The sequence below is a fragment of the Corapipo altera genome, unplaced genomic scaffold, assembly GCF_003945725.1.
Source record: "Corapipo altera isolate COAL_440 unplaced genomic scaffold, ASM394572v1 1, whole genome shotgun sequence".
NCBI lineage: Eukaryota > Metazoa > Chordata > Aves > Passeriformes > Pipridae > Corapipo > Corapipo altera.
In genome coordinates this window covers 22,281,919-22,302,233 of record NW_020884873.1, presented here as the reverse complement: position 1 = coordinate 22,302,233, position 20,315 = coordinate 22,281,919, and the positions used below count along the sequence as shown (strand labels likewise).

General features: G+C 40.9%; 1 protein-coding gene across 1 annotated transcript in view; it reads right to left on the bottom strand.

Moving 5' to 3' along the window:
• Window positions 1–20,315, bottom strand: part of TMCC3 (transmembrane and coiled-coil domain family 3) — a 154,397-nt gene extending 134,082 nt beyond the window's left edge. The window contains exon 1 of the mRNA XM_027653625.1: window positions 20,150–20,315. The gene's annotated coding sequence lies outside the window, so the exon portion shown is untranslated. The remainder of the gene's footprint in view (window positions 1–20,149) is intronic.

The window sequence follows — 20,315 nt, the reverse complement described above, 5'->3', positions numbered from 1 at the left end:
CGCCCGCCCCCGCTGCCCACGGCCGGGGCAGCCGTGCCCGAGGAGGGGGCCGGGGAGCGAGCGCCTGGCTCCGGGCGGCTCCCGGTCACGGTGCGTGGGCGCCCCGAGAACTGTGGGGAGCCCCCCGCGGGAAGCAGCGCTCGCTCCCCAGCGCTGCCCGCTCCGGGCCAGGGCAGGGCAGGGCAGGGCTGGGGCTGCTCCCCCTGAGGAGCCAGAGAAGCCGAGCTGGATAGCTCCGTCGCCCCGGCCAGGTCCGACCGTGGGAAGGCACTCGGACGACGCTGCTTTGGTGCTCTGTACGTGAGCACAGAGCTCCAGCTTCCCGTAACGAAGCAAGTCCCACCCGAAGCAAATTACACCTATTCCAGCAACAATTTACTTTTCCTGAAAGCTGTAGTACACCATCAGAGCGACAAGCTGTTCTCAAGTTAAAATAGAATCTGATCTTAAAAGTATTTATTGCTAATTATAACATGCTTTCTGTATTAATGTTAAATGCAAAAACCCAGGGCTCCCACTGTCCAGTGTGTGGAGGTGAATCTTGGGCATGTTACATCTGCACACACACACCCAGGATGAGCCTGTGTGCCTGGCAGCTGAATGCGACAACGGAGCAGCAGGTTGTGTTGTGTCTTGGGAGGAGAGGACCACACATTTCAGAGTTTGAAGGATGTGACTAATCTTAAGGCAACCCATTATTTTAAGTCTTCTCTGTGTTCTGGTACATTCTTCAAATACTTTTTCATGAAACTTCAGTCCTGTAAGCATATAGCAACCCATGGTAAAATAATTTCTAGCAAGCTAGTTAGTAAGTAAAAAGCAGACAAAGAAGTTAGAGCAAACTGTCATCCCATTTACACCTGGACTTAGTTTGACAGGAGCAGTTTAGCTGAAGCAACAGAATATTAGCTGGCAGGTTAATACCAAGTTCCTAATCTTATGTCATGGAGAGCTGGGAGCCACACCACAGTACTCAGCCATCAAATTTTGGCCATCAAGTTTGTGATGCTGAGCCAAATCCTATGCTTTTGATCTTGTGATGTAAGGTATCACTCAATGCAATGTTGTGTTAAGGTGCTAAAATGGAGGGGGGTCACTTGGGTGGAACCTGCATGACGTTTTTTTTTATGTTGGTTATGGTTAAGCAGTGGTCAGTGACAGCTATTGGGCTCAGATTTGCTGGACTCCGATTAGCATGTTAGTTTGTATCTCATGATGCTGGTTGTTAGTTACTTCTCCTGTCTCAGGTCTGATTATACAGACTTCAGTTGTGCTTCTATTTGCTTGCTCAGGTTGCCTCTTCTCTTTCTCTTGAAAATGAGGAACCTGTCATTTTGCCAAAATTTCTCTATTACAGGTATGATATTTTCAGAGTCACTGTAGATGACTATGCACAGAAAACAGCGGTGTTTCCAGGAATACTGTCTGCTACAGTCATTGACTCTTCTTGTCCATTGCCCAGTGTAAGACGCTGCGAGGCACATCCCTCTTAATGCACCTGCTGCCACCCCGGCTGTGACAGACTCTCAAATGGCTTTCCTTTCTTCCAGACATTTCTCACTGAAGTGCATGTGTCCTGCTTGCATGAGGTTTGATTGTGTAAGCTTCATACAACTAGTAGTTTACCTATAAGTGAAATGGGATAATAATGAAGAATAAGAACATCAGGAATAATCCTAGACCATAGACATATGGGAATCTCCTCTGGGTATCTGGCTTGTTTTCTCTGTAATTACACTCATGAAAATATATGTGCTCTGCAATAACTTCTTTTCTGAAGAAATTCTTTGAGTATGATTAAAAGAGAGTTGGAATCCTGATATTCAGGTGTTGCAATGCTTATATTACAGGTATGGGGTTCTTAGAGTACTCCAGACTTTAGTGCTTGGTACCTTAGCTTTTTATCCATTAGGAGGATTCAATACCTTGGAACAGGTTTCATTTCCTGATGAGCCAGAAAGTAGCTAAGGTCAGCAACTGAATGAGTTTTTTCGTAGAACAGCCTCCTTGGGATCTCTTACAACAGGTTGTGGAAATCTGGTTCCCATCTCAAGGCCAGAGCTTTTGTCTTAGAATGCAGGGCTGAGTCATTTGCCCTGGAGATAGATCCTGATGTCCAAATCTGTATTAGATAACTCACCTCAGTATATGCTTTTCATTTGCTTTCTCAGAACAGAAGGAATACTGCTGCCTCCTTCTTGCACTGTTGACTTCTGCATTTTTTTCTAGAGCTATAAAAGTTTAAGTATGTCACTTTATGTTGAAAACATAAGCATTTTAAGGTAGATGAAAGTTTTGTAATCCAGACCTATCGAGAAATGTGGTGGGCAGGGATTTTTGATTCAAATCCAGGCCATCTGGCCAAACAGCAGCAAATAATTAAATTTGCTGACTTGTCTCGTCTTGTCTGAGATAACATCATTTCAGGGCGTCATGATTGCTTGTGTTTCCACTCTTTCATCCCATCACTATGGGGGGGGGGGGGGGGCTGTGATTTTTATCAGTTATTATGACTACAGGGCTCTTGGCACTCACCCTTTCTCCTACCCTTCTGGAGCCATAAAGCTCTCTCTATATTCTTCCTCAGTACATTCCCTCTTACATCACTTTGTGTGCCCCTTCTCTCCTACAGTTTTAGCCCAGTTACCATGCTTGTTCAATACCAGACATCTTCGGAGGAAGTCTGGACATGAAGCAATGCATGATTTGGTGGGATCGATCCATGATCTCCAGGAACAGACCTTGTACAAAAACGTATTTCCTCCTCCAAAAATCCTCTAATAAAAGTTATGACTGACGAGTATTGTACAATTTTTTCCAAGCTTGTTTTGACAAAGCCGTGTTAGTTTGTTCATCTTCAAAGACCTTTAGTCACATGCAATAATGCCACTTTATCAGAACACGATAGGTGGGAATTCCAGCCCATGCTGGTCAGTTCAGACGAAGCCTGGATAACTGAAGAGCAACCTGCATTCAGCATGACCACACCTGCTTCATGTTTCCTCTGACTTTCGTTCATATTTTTTGGTGTGAGTTGTCTTCCACAAAACTTCTGAAATCAATCTGTCCATATTTCCTTCTCCCAAAAAGCCTTAGGTAACAATTTACTGCTTTCTTATATTTGCATCATTTTACGGTTTTATGTTACCAGCTGAATAGTGCCACGCTACAATGCTCTCAGCTTGTTCCCACTAAGGTGTTTGCCAATAACACCAACTTTTTGTTATTCTTAATGTCATTACTTTGCTCTTCAGTGCCCAAAGGCAGACAGAGAGAAAAGGTAACTCAATTTCCCAATAAAGTATCACTGTATAATAATACAATATATAATACTTAAAATATTCTAACAATAACTCTATGTGTGCATTTTCTTGGCATTTCTGTCCTCCTGGATGAATTCATCATTTTTTTCTAGACCAGACCACTCTGCTTCTAATATGTACTGTCCCACCAAGTTATGTGTCTCCCAAAGTGAAATCCTGGATAAATACTTGGCATCTCCCAGTTCTGCCTAAACAAGGCTTGTGCCGATTGAGAGGGTCTGTCTGGAGACACACTGCTGGATGGAAGCCAAAGAGGTAGGGCCAGTTTGTATCATCTACCTTAAGGATTACTACAAATTTCTTCTGCTCTGTCCTTCTTTCCCAGTGTTTCACAAATGAACTAAAAGTCCTGAAGTGAGATGCATTCCTTGACCCATCCCTCTGTCATTGACATCCAATTCCCACAAAAATTACCCCTGCTACTACATGATCCACCTTTACATGGCGAAAAAACCCAAAACATAAATTACTTTTATCCTCCGTTCTTTGTGCAATGGTGTCTTCACTTAGCAGCTCCTTGTATTAGGAAAGATTTTTTTCTTCTTCATCCTATCTGCCACTTCTGCAAGAATCCAACAGCTCCTCCCCTAGTGCTGCCCCACTCCTCTGGCATACAACTTGCCTCATGGGTTTTACTCTTCCTCAGCCTACTAGCTGGTTCCCTCCAAACATCATGCTCAGTGGTGTTGTCTCCACTGAAGGTACCAGAAGAACTTCTACAAAAGTGACATTTGATATTTGGACTGGTTTTTACTTTAAGTTTTGGTGTCTCTTCAGACAACTGATAGTACAGAACATTCTACAAGAGCAGTTCAAGCCGTGCTTTGTAGCACACCTAGTATCAGCTGGCTCCAGTTTCACACATGGAGATGCAAAGATTTTTCTTTTTCTTTCTCTGGAATATTCACTGAATAATTCTGTCAGATGCAAAAAAGGAAAACACATTGTAGAGCACAACCCGCTCTTTAAATGCAGCGTATTTGAAATGCCTCTAGCCAGCCTCATTTCTGCAGGTTTGGATGCAAAATGTTGCTATGGGAACAAAATCTTCTTTCCACCCAATCAGCTGAAGCAAGAGGTGGGCTTTTTTTAAATAACGAAATTGTCTCTGTCTGCCCTTCACCTAATCAGTCAACACAAGAATGAGAACAATCAATTTTACGCCAAACCATGAAAAAATGCAATTCGCTCACTGCCAAAAAAAACCTGTAAGCTTTTTAGGACTGAGAGATTGATATCTTGCTGTAGAACATGAACAGACAATAAGACAAACTGACAAATCAATCCCATTTGACAGTGAAATCAAGGAAAGAAATGAGTGTGAAACTGATCAAATCTAACTAAATCTTGCTTTGGGAGAGAAAGCGTGAAGAGGTCTTCAAAGGAATTGGAAAAGGAATACTTATAACAGAGGAAAAGACTTTACATGATTGTGTGATTGCCTCCTTTACCCTGCATGCATGTTAAGACTCTGTGCTGGGATTTTCTTTTCCATGAGCTGGTACTGCCCATCCCACCACAGAGGTGTCCAGGCTGCTCTCACACAAGTTACATCTTGTTAGCCTGCGAAAGGCACTAAGCCACTGTCAACATTGACTTCCCTCAGTGACCAATGAGACAAGGCTTGACTCTGCTCTGCCAAGTCCTTCACAGTGGACTTTGTCATCAATCTCTGTCATTAATGTTTTAATTCAGTCAGTGTGAGTCAGAGACCTCCATCCAAGGCAAATTAAAAGTAACATAACCTCGTTTGATCCTCTCTTGTCTGAAATGGTGAATTAGTCCTGTGGCTCTTCTGAGGTTTAGCAACCTGTTAAACTACAGTGAGCATTTATTTAAGTCCTGGTTCTTGTCAGTCTGTAAGCAGAAAAGGTATTTCCCAACAACTAAAAAACCTCCAAAAACTGAAAGAGATAAGTAATTTTGGGGTAGTTTTCAGACTAATTAAAATTCTGTTTATTGATGAAGGTTTTTCTACACTGTTACATGAGAGGAAAGTACTAAATCAAACTTCAATAATAATAATAATACCCTTTTAAAGTGTTTTAGAATCTGACAGCACTTTCATGAATGGGACTAAAGTTGCTCTCTATTAATGAGTGATTGAACTGTCAATCTTTACTCCTTCTTGGTTATTATAATGAATGAAAGCATACCCTTATCAATCTTGGATTCCGTACACATGTCACATGCTGTCTTTCTCCCCCAGGAGCTGTCAATTTAAAGCTATGAGACAGTCCACAGAAGAAAGGAAGTAGCTCTCTGCTCACGAGGCCCATGATAGAAATACTATATGCACAAACACAAAATAAAATGTGAGCATCAACCCAGTTGTTTTCTTCATACTGAATGTAGAAGAATGATCTGTGGTTTGTGGTTCTTACAGGTACCTAGAAAATTATAGTGACATGAATTATTGAATTTCAGATCAGCCTACAGTCAAGTCTAATATAAGCATTATTTAGCTAAACTTTTTGAAAACCAACTGAACGTGTTTCAATAACAAGATTTAAAGATTTAATGCGAGTCAGGATGTTGGCAGATGTGGTACTAACTCCAAATGAGAGGGCATGTTCTAGGCTCAGTCCATTCCGCTGACATATTAAGATCTTCTGTCATTGTGGGAAGTGCAAATCCTACAAGAGATGCATGACTTTGGTCGTGCATACAACATAAACAGCCAGAGAAGTGGATGAATTTCAGAAACAAAGTTTGAGTGAATGCATATTAAGAAATCTGACTTGAGGAGGGCTTTGAACACTGGAGTGCTCAGAATACAGTGAACCAAGCAGGGCTGCTACTTGTCTCGTATTCCCTATTGATTTGAGGAGGTGCCCAGTAATGCAGTATGTGAATCACAGCACCTTAGAAAGGAGAAGGGGCATGTTTGAAAATAAGCATGGAAGAAGATCAAGGGGCCTTTTCTACACATCACAGTTTTTAGCTCAATTACTCCAATTCAGAGTATGAGAACTTGCTATTGTAGCTATTAAAAAAAATATTTATCTATTAAAAAATATAGATACAATAAGGAAGCCTTATTTGGTAGTGAATACTGGTTTCAAGGACAACTATTTCCATATAAGTACTTCCATTACCAGCACAGCATATTCTTACCATTGTACCTATCCTTGGAGTGTTTTGTCAGTTAAGTTCTTATACTGAATTTGTTCAGCTGCTGTAATACCTGCTGCATAAGTGAAGAAAAAAACGTGGGGCACAGACAAGTTTGGAAGGAAGTGGGAATACATCTTTAAAACAGTTTTACTGCTGAGATGCTCCTGTGGTAAACATGCCGCATCAGTTCCTGCTTATGCATACTTGTGAAGGACCAGGAATCAGAATGAGGAAAATTCCCCCCACGGACCGTGGCACATACTGGTTGTCTGGTCTCACCTGCAGAGGTACCTTGATGACAATGGCAAGTGGTGCACCAGCAGTCTGAATTTATTAAGGGGGTTTGTTTTATTATTTGCAACATTGCATCTTACTGTAACATTTTCAGTTCTCTTGCTATCTGCAGTTTTCATCTGTACTAAGCAACCTGAGTGAATCCTGACCAGAACTGTCCTTGTCACTATTTTCTGGAAAGTGTCATGCAGAAAAAAAGAAATACACTTAAAAAATACATACTTACTTAGAGAGTTCTTTGTTCCTAGAAATCTGGGAGGTACATGACGTTGTTCCTGTTCCTGCCTGTATGAATGCTTCCACATGTATTTACGCAAGGAATTTGGTTGTAACTGTAAAAAATTAGTGTTATTTGTCATTCACAAAGCAAAAGAATTGGCTCATCCTTGCTAAACAGTATGCTGCCACAATTATGGTATAACTTCTAGCTTGCTGTGGATTTAGCTGTTGCGTTCAGGATCATTGAAAAGCACTTCATGTTTTTGCTTTTCATACAGCTACTGAGTTCTTTTACTGTTACTACTGATTTGCCTAATAATTTTACACACACAAAGCCAAATCTTGCTATTATTTATGAACACATGATGCTGATCCAGATTTGTAATACCGAGACATTATGCTGATAGCATTGGCTGAGGCAAAAAAAGCTTCTCATGTTGGGAATGAACTTAGGATCTTGTTAGGTCCTAGAGTATCTCAAGTCAGAATAAAATTGCCATATTTAAAACAGAAACTCAATAGATTGTGTCTTTGCTTTGTCTGCAGAAGAGGGAAATACTACAATATATTCTTTTCAGCTTATATACCGAAGAACATGGCAAGTTCTAACAGCTCCAAAACAGATGCCTCATGCATTCCTCAGTCATCTGTGCTGGTTTTGGCTGGGATAGAGTTAATTTTTTCCACAGGAGCTAGGATGGGGTTGTATTTTGGATTTGTGCTGGGAACAGTGTTGATAACACAGGGACATTTTAGCAATTATTGATCAGTGCTTACACAGCATCAAGGCCTTTTCTACTTCTCATACCACCCTACCAGTGAGGAGTCTGAGCATGCACAAGATGTTGGGAGGCAATAGAGTCGGGACAGCTGACACCACTGACCAAAGGGAAATTCCATACTGTATGGCATCATGCTCAGTATATCAGTCTGGGGAAGAAGGAGGAGGAGGGGGTGATGGCATTCATCTGCCCAATAACTGTTGTGTGTGCTGGAGCCCTGCTCTCCTGGAGATGGCTGTACACCTGCCTGCCCACAGGAAGCACTTATTTAATTCCTTGTTCTGCTTTGCTTGTATGCATAGCTTTTGCTTTACCTATTAAACTGCTTTTATCTCAACCCATGAGTTTTCTACCTTTTAACCTCTTGATTCTCTCCCCCATCTCACCAGGGGGTGAGTGAGCGAGTGGCTGAGTGGGGCTCAGTTGCTGTCTGGGGTTAAACCTCAACATCATCATAAAACAAATCATACATCTGAAAACATGTGTTTGTGGTCACTCACCTATGAACTCAGAGCAAATGGCCATCAGCAAGCAGTAGGGAAAGCAGAGAAGTCCCAGGAGTGCTAGCCAGAGTGACTTAGCTAATGAAATGTTGCATAAACAGCAAACATCCATCATCATAAATTATCCTCAAAAACTCCCCTTTCACATTCAGTCATCTCCTTGCATCTAATGCTTCTTAGACAACCTGTGACATCCATGGCCCAAATCCTGCAAATGACTAGACCGAGTAGGAAACATGCTCTTTAAACATGCTGTTCATTATAGCTATTTTACCTACTGCCAGATGGATTGATTTGAAATGATTTATTGCTTACTCATCCTTTTGCATATTTGAATTAGATGAGTTAACAAATTGCCTAGTAGTCAGGAATCAAGTGTTTCAGGACAGTAAAGATTATGAAACTGTGTTTTCTGCCTCCATAGGCTGTTGCAGGGGAGCTGAAAATTTTACATGGAGATATTTTCTCTTGAGAAGAGTTCAGCTTTGTTAAACAAGCTACACATTGCATATAAAACCTGTACTTCAAGTCTATTAGTAGGAAAGACAAATATGAAAAGATTGTAGCTTGATAGCTGGCTACAATTTGTTATTTTGGTACATTTTAAACAACAGATTGACAGAGAGGACTAGATAGATAGCTCTTAGTAAAAGAACTAAACTGGAATGTAAGAGAGTTGATACTAGAAAGATAACTTTCCACAGAAAAGACAACAGTAGCAAACATATTCATTCAGTATCACTATTTCAAAATAATCCTCTAGGCATGAGATTATATTTATTACAGCAAGGGCTGTAATACCAGTATCCAGCAGTTATTATTAAAGCAAATATAGAGCAGGGGAACCACATTATGCATGTATTTTGATGCACAAGTAAGCTCAAGGAACAGAAACCTATCGAAAGGAAAAAAGTACCCAGCCACATAGAGCAGAGCAGAATTAATGGAAATACATTTTCCTGTGGCTAAAGAAACAACCTTAGCCAGAACTTATGTTCCCCTCCAACGTTTTCATGGAATGATGGCTACTTAGGAGATATATGTCACTGAACTCAGCAAACTGAGCTGCATTTGTAGCAATTTCAGTAACTGCTGTTCCAGTTCAAGCCTGTAGATTTTCTAAAGAAGGATACAAAAATATGTTTGCATTTGACTTTACTTGCTCCTCACATAGTTATTCCCCCCCCAGCTGCTGTAAAAATAAGCCCAGCCTTTCCCAGAGTTGGCTAACTCAGATACAGTGCTGGTGCATCCAGGAAATATTTTGCATCTCTAAACTTCAGTGACATTTAAGAGTGCCTGACCTCTGGAAGGCTGCCTCGGCTGTAGATCTTTTATCAAACTGGGTTTTGCCTTCAGTTTTCCATTCTGGCTGAGCTTACAGAATTCTTAATTTTATTTAAATGACCAAATATTAGTCCTGACTTAGGAAAGCATTAAATAATATCCTTGAGTCCCTTAATCACTTACTTAAACTGCTTAAAATTTACCACATGTTGAAATGATTTCTTGCACTTGCACCGTACTGTTCTGAAATTACTTTCTGTCACAGCACTGCTTTCCACCATCTCTGTAGAAGAAATGTAGTTTAGAAATGTTGTTCACTGTATTCCTTCCCAATCCACTAGCAATATCTTGTCCACATGAAGAATATGCTGGGAGGCAGATCTTGTCTCATTACAAATTATCATACAGAGCATAGGTCTCAAAAGTCCCACAGGTGTGTAAATCCACACCAAACTATAAATATGACACAACATGAGGCACTTCAAAGTTGTAATAATGACCTACTTTTGACAGCAGTAAGGACTTGGGAAAGTGGCATTCAGAACAAATGGAGAAGTATTTCTCTGCTTTTCCCAGTTTATGTTCCTTTTGGTGGCTACTCACACATAAGACACTCAGTGCCTAGCTCCACTGTTGGCAAGTTGTTTACCTCTACTTTTCCTACGGCAGGGTCCTTTTATGACAAATTAGGTAAATTTACTTAAAATAAGTAGCAAGAATATCCCTTGCACTCAATAATCCTCCCACAGCCAATAGCTGAAGCCAGTTCCCTTCTTACAGAACAAAGACTATTTTTAACACTAGGAGTAATAAGAGTATACAGCAAAAATTTGGCAAAGAAAATATGACATATTCCAGAGCCATTCAGACAAGTCAGGCTGCTTGATTACCAAGTCAAAATAAAGGTGTCAGGCATATACTGACAGGTTTTTAAAGTGATCTTTAGCACACAACATGGAAAAAATATAACTTCAGTGCACAGTGTCAAATCAAACAGTTTGTCTGTCATCGATTCGAATGAAAGAATATATGAAATCTTAGGGTGACATCTGGTATTTCAATACAAAATTGGAATCTCTCAGACGTGAAAAGGCTTTCGTCAAGATAATCTCCATTTAAAGCTCTGTAATGTAAACTGTGACCAGATCGAAGACTGAAAGCCAGTGCACTCAAAAGTGAGATACTAAAAAGATGACTTTCATTTAGCTGTCATTTTCCTATCTGTTAACTCAACAGGGTATGCTGTGAGTAGTATATAGGCTATGCAGAGCAAAATGGAAAGTCATGGATGGCTGTGTTGAATTAACCAAGTACCATAATGTTTACTGCTCCATATAACCCATCATATGGAAATCAATTCCCATCACAGAGGTTGTTGTTATGTATTTTGGCTGTTGAATTGTAAATCAAATGCTGGAACCATAAGTTCAATATATAATGTGTCTTAACATAGGATTTTGTTGTTGTTGTTTTTAGCAGTTACTCGACACAACAAAGTATGATTTCTTGTTTTGAATAAAAACGTAAACATAAATCCTCTGTGGCAGCAGGTACTAAACTGATTCAGCACTTGTAGGGTGGCAGGAGAAGGGCAGGGAAAGGTCATGTGCCTCCTGCAGTGGCATTCAGTCAAGCCGTAGAAGGCTATTTCTTTCTGTTAAGTAAAAATGTCTGGTATCTTGAGCATGGAGAATTCATAATTTGCCTCATGGTTTTGTTTATTATTTTCAAAAGGCCAGCTGTTAAACATAGGTAAATACAAACACTGTTGCACAAGAGCTGGAACTGGGGAAGCCCCCATGGCCATATGCACCCACCAAAACAGCTCTAGCTTTTTCCTTCCATGACCCCATCACACATCCTGTTTCCACCACACACCCTGACTTCTCTGCTGCTTCCAGTGCTCACTGCCTGACCCCCCCACGCTGGCTCACACCCCACACCAACTGGCCAGCTGGGACACGTGGGCCGATGGGCTCATCCCCTGGTGAGGTATTAATTCATTCTTTCTCCATTACCCAGATGTTAGTATATACAAAACCTGTAGGAACTTGAATACCCCTTGTGTCTGTACCTTTCACTTTCTGCTTGGCACTATACCCTTGTTCTCTATTAAGTGGTTAGCAACACATCCTATTTTCAGAGCAAAAAACTGCATAATGGTGATGCCAAATTCCTCGTGGGGTTCAGACGTTAGGAAGACAATTATTGAGGAAACACCAGTGTTGATAAAAATCCCAGAAATAGAGGCAGTGCAATTTGGTTTCCTTCAGAAACTTCTGAATGACAGTGTGAATCAAGACTAACAGAATTAAAATAAAGCTTCTGCTGCGGAAGAATTAAGGCCTAACACATCAGGGAAGATATACAGAACATGATATTTTAATGCAGTTGTGGATTTTGACAAGCAACTACAAAGTACTGTATTTTCAAAGCCACAAATTGTAAATTAATGTGCAGCTGCAGCTGGTGCAAAGCCACCCTGCCACTTTTATGATGGCACCATGCTATGGCTTGCTCAACGCCTGCCTGGAGCAGCCTCACTGGGGCTTTCAGCCCTGTTCTGACCTCTGAAAGGAGTTCACACACTCCCCAGTCAGTCAGCAAGCCTTTTGCGGGGTAATTTTTCTCTAAATATATAAACAAGGTATATTTTTAACATTAGCTGTTTCCTACATTCTGGCTTTCCTACAGCCTTGCAAAGCAGAAAAAAAGTAGACCTGCAACCCCCTGAAGTTTCTCTGATGTCAATAAAAAGTAAATACATTAAAAAAATTAGCACAAAAATATGCAAGAGGAAAATCCTCCTCTTTTTCAATGAAACCTAACATCACAGGAAAAGTCACAGGAAGCAGAATCTAATGAGATTTCTGGCTTTGATTTTATTTCATTTTAATTCTAATTTCCCATTTGTTGGTATGATTTTAAACTGATGGTGATCGAGGTGACAGTCAGCATCCCTGATGATCAGGGAATGCAGTGCCAGTATAGCTCTTGAGTCTGTATAAATGGAGAAAACTGGGAGTGGCAGGAGACAAAGAGCAGAGTAGGAGTTTCCATCTTTCCTTAACAGTCCCCTGACTATACTTACCTCAATAAAAAGCACTTGTGTGTGAGTCATCGATCATTGTAAAGCCTGTGTTAGCCTGTGAGCAGGTTATCATGAGCTGAAATATTAACAGTCATCAGAGAGGGGTGGTGAACAAATGCTGGTCCATGGCCTGTTCTTCCCAGCAGAGGTCATCAGCCTTGTTGCACCTCTGAGAGAACAAATTCCCCAGTTCACAGGTTCCCCTGACTGGAAAAATTAGGCCATTCTCACCATTGCCTCAAAAGGTCATGGAGCTCCTGCTGAGAAGATTTGCATACCAGCATGGAAGTACACAGACAGCCAAATGTCTCAGGGAAGTAGATGGTTCAGAATTGGATGGTGAAAGTGATAATAATACAGAACAGCTTAATATTTTTATTTTTTATTTGGAAAAAAATATGATTCTTATCATTCCTATCAATTAGAGAGAATTTGTTCTTGTCAGGGACTGAGGAAGATGTGTAGAAGAACAAGGGGAGATCTTTCCAGTCTCTTTTGGGCTAACAAAAGAGTCACACATAGCTGAAAGGAAAATGGCCAAGAATGATGTGCTAGCAGGACAAAATGGAAATCTTACATCTCTTGCTTCTTCATACTGGTAAGTAATCATGGAACCTTCTTGTTAGTTAGGATGTCTGAGGGAAGAAAATGAGAGACCATCTTTAATTATATTGGACATTGTATTGATGCATTTGCATTAAGCACTCAGTTCCACTAGTGATGAGCATAGCATTAATACCCAGAAGGGCAGCCTTGCAGGACTAGATGGGAGGGGAGAGACAGAAAGCTACTGGCATGAGAAGGGAGGGCAGAGCCTGATGCAGGAAGTCAGGGATGGCACAAAACCGCTTGGCTGTGGATGAGGGGAGGTGGATAAGGGGCAGCATGCAGAACTGCAGTGCCAGCCCCTGGAGTGAGGCAACACAGGATGGAAGGTGGCCGATAGCATGCACGAAACTGAAGAGAAGCTGGAAAGATGTGCAGATGCACCTCTGAGTAATAACACCAGCCCATTGACTGTTCGAGAGAGGAGCAAAACTCTTACCTGCAAAGAGTTTCCCCCTGGTTTTCCCTTAGAAGTGATTACAACTACCAAATCTGTTTACCAGCCTCCCACTGCTTGCTACAGTCATCTCTGTAAAAGCAGTATGTCTTGCTGGGAAAAGTTTGCTCCTGGATCTCACCGGTTATTACTACAGTGCTCTCAACACTGCAGGGCTTCTCAGCAAAAACTGAACAATCCAGCACAGCAAGTGAAAAGCTTTTCAGTGCTCTTACAGGCTTCACTAAACCGCAGAGACAAAACATTTATGCATCCAGTGGTCTTGGGATTTTTTGACCCACTGTGGCATGGCTTTTGGGGATTAGACTAAGAGAACTGGGAATTTCAGGCAATGCTGGAGGTGAGAGTACATCCCCTGTAGACTAAATGTAAACCGAAGCTAAACAGCTATCAAAAGACAATAATAGACTCAAGCAAACTCAAGTGATAAGCACAAATATTCCCTGTGTAACATGTCTGTATAAATGTACATGTGTTCATTAAACCTATCTAGGAGGCTAGTGTCTCTCTTAGAAGAGTTTGTACTAATTGATAATTCTTATTTGAATGTTATTTTAACTGAGGCAGAGAGAATGGACAGAAAGGGAATGACAGAAAGGGGGACAAGACAGCCCTACAAATTAGCTCACAGCTTCTTGTTAATGCTGACAAGCTGCTCAGGAAAGATATTGTTTAGATGCCTGATGATGTCTTCTCTGAAAGCCTTGTATGAGTTATAACATACAACTGCTGGTCTATAGCATCTTTTAAACACTTGATTCTAGGCATCTTATGGTGGATGATAGAAGTTGTGATAACCGAACAGAGTGATTCGTGCTAATTAAAAAGAAAACAGCGTAAGGTCAGTATAACCTAGGGAAAGAAGAAAAACAAATCGTAAAACTTAATTGGGCCCCTAGAAAAACATAAAACAAGTTACCTCCCTTTTACCTTGTACAAAATTTATAGTGAGGAGACTCTGTTTAGTTAACTAGATGATAACACCTTTCTTAAGAATATATAACTTTGTCTAAGAAAAACATCTGTTGAATGTCTGACTTAACAATATATAATATTTATGCTTGTGTATAGATGACAACCTTGTCTAAGAAAAACATCTGTGGAATTCCTGACATAACAATGTATAATGTTTATGCCCATGTATAATGAATATGCATGAAATAGCTGAGAATAAATACAGAATATTGTGCCTGCTTTGGGTGTGACAAGCCTCTTGAGTCACAGAGACTCGGCTTGGACACCACAGCTTTCATTATATAATAAATTCTAATTGGAAATTACCCAAATCTGAGATTTTGTTTCTCACAGAAGTGGTTTGTTTCCTTGATATCTTTCTCTATCAAGATACCATTTTGTTAACTGTAGAGCATGAAGGTAATTATACTGTGGAATTATGAGTTGTGACATGAGGGTGCTCGTTTTGCCCAGTGTGGAGTTAGACAAATGGATGGTCAGTTATGGCTTGTGTTTCCCTAGTTCTGAGTACCAACAGCAATTACAATCCTGATTAATAGGAGCTACAAGCACAGATAAGTACCCACTTGGGGTTTAGAAGAAACAAAATTTTACTCAGTGTAATCAGAAAAGTGTTACAGCACAGATTACTTGCTGCTCATCACTTTTCTTTTCCAGATATGTCATTGTGCTCATAGGTTGGGTTTGGAGAATCCAGTCTATGCTTTGCCACGATGGACGTGTTTGGTGTTTGCTTTTTGAAAACCAGTTTGTGCTTTCCTTCAGCTGCCAGAAGCAAGCCTGCAGCCATGGCACAGGTGAGTAGGCAGCAGGGCTACTGCCAGCCCCCTGTAGTTGCAGTGAGGCTGTAGCAGTGAGGTGGCTGCTGTGGGGGCGGGTTACACAGCAGTTACTTGCTGTCCTTTCTTTTCTAAGCTGTGGTGGTAAGTGGCAAACATCAGAGAGGAGGACTGTGCTTCAGAGAAGCTTTCCAGCTCTGGGGATGAAGGCTGTTATTAGCACAGACTCGATAGATGCTCTAACAATTGTTTGGATCCAAGTGAGGGGCTGGCACCCTGCCAGGAGGACAGATTTGTGGGGGATGAAGGGTAAACAGAGCCAGGTACCCACTTCCCAACAATATGTGCTCTGTGGAAGAGTTGTTGCTGTGCATCTGTGTGAGCTACAGCAGGGACAGCGCATGCAGATCCAAGTTCAGTGGTTCCCCCGTTACTAAGCAAAGCTGAATGTTAGATTTGGGATTAATCTCTGTGCATCTGTTTTGTTTGTTACAGATGCAAATAACTGCAGATGACTGCAGAAGAGCAGAGTAGACAGACATGGTGGTGGGCAGAGGCCAATGCCGATGTCTCCTGAGCAGCCCCTTCCTGGTGCACACACACAACAGCTCAGGGCCCCAGCCTGGAGCTGACAGGAACCCACCCACCTACCTACCTATTGACTGACTGCAAGCTTTGCAACCCCTTTGATGAGAATTTAATTCTTCATTCAGCTCTGATAATTGGTTACAGCAAGTAGTAGTTGGGTGCTGAATTAATTTTTGCCCTCTCAAGTTCTGTACTTTCAAATGTGTCAAAAGACATGTTGCTATTTGCTGCACAATTTGAAGTGATTCTGCCTGGAAACATCAGCTTTTCAAATCCTAAACTAACAGACATGTAAGGAATTTTTTTGAAGAAAAAAAATCAATCAGAAAAAAATCAATCAGAAATTATTTGAATTCCGTCATTTGAAGTCCATTAGAAATAATCTGAAGTTGATAAAACACAAACTAACTTTTGCTGTCAGTACTTACAGCAACAACACTCCAGGACACAGAGTCCCAGATGGAAAAATTTTATTTATAAAAATGAAACCACTGGAGGGGAATACAAATTAAATAGTAGGAGCTAAAGGAAAGCCGGGTAGACTTTAATCTGATAGTTAAAAAATGATTTACAAAAATTAAAACAGTCTGCATACATTCAGACTGAGCTCTTTCGCTGTTTCAGACAGGATAAGATTGTGTCCTGGCCTGCAGCCCATGGCTCTTATCTCAACCCCGTGTCTGAGTTGGTGTCAGCTCATATCAGTCTCCCATGGGCTTTAACTCTCACAGTTGATGTTGAGTTAGTGAAGAAAGATTTTTCTAAGGTAGAAGAAATAAATCCAGATATTCTTCTTCCTCTTCCTTTTTCAAATAAGTATAAAGTTTGAATTTTTACACTTTAATATAAGAAATCTAAATCTTGTTTACTCTTTGTGTTTTGTTTTCTTGCTCGTTAAATATCTGAATGTAAGTTGATTGCTCAAAGTTATGCTCCCTCTCTGTGATCTGTAACAAGCTCATTTTAGTGGCAGGGTTTTTTCCCTCCATTTTAATAGTTATTCACAGAAAGTTGCAAATTCTTGAATGGAGATACCTGTTCTCCAAGTGCCTGGCCAGACTCTAGATGCAGAAACCTCTGAAGACACCATGACTCCCAGGTGCTGGGCAGCATTTGGTGTCACCTGCATCTTGGTATCACCTGCATCTCATCCTGTCCATGAAACAGAAGAAAGGTAGCAAAACTCCCTTGTTGGCTTCTGGTTCTATTTTCAGACCAGCTCTGCTGCTTAGATTCACACTATTAATGGGTTCTCTGGGGCACAGACACCCAGGAATTAAGCTTTGCTATACCCAGAAGGCCAAGAGCACTGTCAAGAGTTGGCACCTGACGTAGACGCAAGGTGACAAGGCTCAGTTTGAGATTCGGAAGTGATCTCCCCTGCCAGAGGCAGAGAGGTCTCTGTCTCAGGGTGGCTTTATGCGGAGTGGACCAAGCCACCCTTAGACGGGGTCCCAGAGAAATGTGAAGGTCAAGCTGGAGATGTTCAAGGTCAAGTTAAGATGTGCCAAATAACAAAAATGCCACTTTCTGCCAACAATGCCATGTTGCGGGCAAGTGAGGTGTATCTGAGGCTCGTACTGTGAAAACCGTGCACTTCGCTTGTTTCTTTGGAAAGTAAAGCAGCTCCATGAACTCCCCAACGGCCAGGGTAAATAAATCCTCTTCTTTTTTAACACAGCTGCCTCAAATTAAAACATGCTACAGTTTTCTTGCTTTCTCTGGACACTGCCAGACACAAGGGAAGCATGACACAGACAGATATTGCTGAATTTGGTTTTGCCTCGCTGGATTTTTATGGATGGTTACCCTTAAGAAGCAAACTATTAATAGGTCTGTGTCTGAATGCTCGACCACATGAGGCTTCATCTGTTACATTCAGGCAGTGTTTTGATAGATTGCTATTCCATCAACTAAAAATCCTTTGGGCTATGAACAATATAAAATAGTCTTACAACCACAATGATATAAAATAGTCTTACAACCACTTGCCCTAAAACTAATATTTAAAATGTATATCACAGGGAAAAATTGAGTAGTCCATTAGAGGAGTGGGAAAGAAATGACACCATAGACAAATAGAAAGAAATAGGTATGAATTCTAGCAATATAAACCAATGTAAACCAGAAGTCTCCTGAGTTGTGATTTGTTTAGGTGATGCTAACTGTACTACAGATTATTTAAATAGATTTTGTAACTGCTGTTGTTATTACAGAGATTAAATTACACTAAGTTATAGATATAGTTTTTGGGTAATTTACATGAAGAAAAGGTAGACTCCTAAAATTTCAGTTTGCTGCATATCCTTCTTAATGGGAACAAATTGCAAAACAACTTCGATTTTAGAAGCAATTTGTGAAGCTGTCCAGTGATCATTGCTCCTGCTCTAAATTCCCAGTTAAAAATTAGCTACTAACTCTTATTTTCACTCATGCACACGAACAAGAATTCTTGTTTGCAACATCAAAATCGATCTCTTTTGCCTTATCAGGTTTGTAATGCAGGATAAACCAATCAAAATTAAGTGATTCATGCTTTTAATTAACAAGCAAAAAATTTTGATTTGAATATCAGTTTTTAACTTGCATTATCTGTCTTTACAATTTGATGAAGAAAGTTTAGCACTGTTTGTTGGAAACATTGTAATGCAAATTTCCACCTAAATATAGTCTTTATGCTAAATGTGGTATTTTTCTTCCTACCTGTGTACCTGTGCACATTTGTTTATATATATCTTGCTTAGCATACATGTATGTATTCATGTTTTAATTTTTTTTTTTACTCTTGATATTTAATACCGAAGAAATTGTGAATCAAAACCTCAAAGTCAAATGCATTGAGGAAATGTATAAATTTAAGCTTTAAGTGCTTTTTCAAAAAACAAACTCTCTTTTAGGTAATTATGACAGACATAAATTTTGAAAACACAAGATCCTGCTTCAATTCTGCCCTTTGTTGCACATGAACAAAGCTAAGAGTACCTGCAAAATTCAGTCTGGGAAGTGACGTTACAAGCGATTCAAAAACACAAGGAAATGGCCAGACCTAGTTTTGGCCCTTCAGCAAGGGGAAGTCTCTAGGGCCTCTGAGGTCTTCTGCAAACTGAGCATGGTCCTGGCCCTGCTGGCAGCTGGGAATGGCACACCCAGCAAAGTGCTCCCCTTCCTGGACTCCATGCTGGAAGTAAGAGCCACCACCAGCTCCAGCATGTGGGTCCTGCTCTGCTTGGGAACCAGAGGGTGGTGTTCAAAGCTCAGCAGGTCTCCAAGACGAAATACCTGCTGGGCTCTTCCCCACTGACATGGGTTTTTCTGATATCTTCCACTGAAATATGCTTCCCCTTGGTGCAATCCAGAATTTACTGTGGGATTTGTGTGAGGAACCCAGAGTGATATTTAAAGGCTGCCACTTTTGCCCACACCTTAAAGTACCTGCTTTTGTACACTCCTTGCAAACACCACATGAATGCAGAGCCTTTAGATTTGCCGTTAACTTCTTAGAAAAGCAAGGATCTGTTCCTTCTCTTTTCCTGAGCTGCCAATGGAATAATAGGCCCCAAAGAATTAGTAACAAAGGTTTCACTCTGAATGCATCACATCTGTGGAAAATTTATACCTCAGCTTTCTGGGCTGATGACTTCCAGCTCTATCCAAAACAATTTCCCCAGTAATTCCCACTAAGACTGCTCCCCAACACCAACTTCTAGCAGGAAGCATCCCAAAAATTGAAGCCTGAGGTTAGATGACATGGAAATATGAGTTGGTGACTATCTGAATGTTCTTAGCAGGCCCTCAAGGACCCAAGTGGGCACAGCATGCAGGAAATCAGTAGTATAACACAGGTCAGACAGGAGAGGACAAGACCTGCTCTCTTATTCCAGCTTTCTTAAAAGCTCTAGGATGTCCCAGCTGGTCAAAGATTTCTCTTCTTGCTGTAGCTAGAAATGGTTATGAAATGTTAACTTTTTGCTGCAAGCTCTTCAATGCAATGCTGGTGCTGTCTCTCTCCTCCATCTATCTCATCTGCTGAAACATTTTGCCAAACAGCCACAGCAGATTCATTAGCTGCTTTCAACATCATGCCCAATATAAGTTTGTACACCATTAAACAGTGTTGTTTGTACTCACCTACTGCAGAGGTCCTCTCTCTCCAAGGCAACCTTCACCTGCTCCAGAACTGCGCAGTCAGGGCAATTTTTGGGTCTCTAGGTCAAAACATGGAGGCTTAGTAAGCACCACGCTCCCAATGGACCCCATTTAACATTAAAATTGTTATTTTAATGCTGTGTTGTGC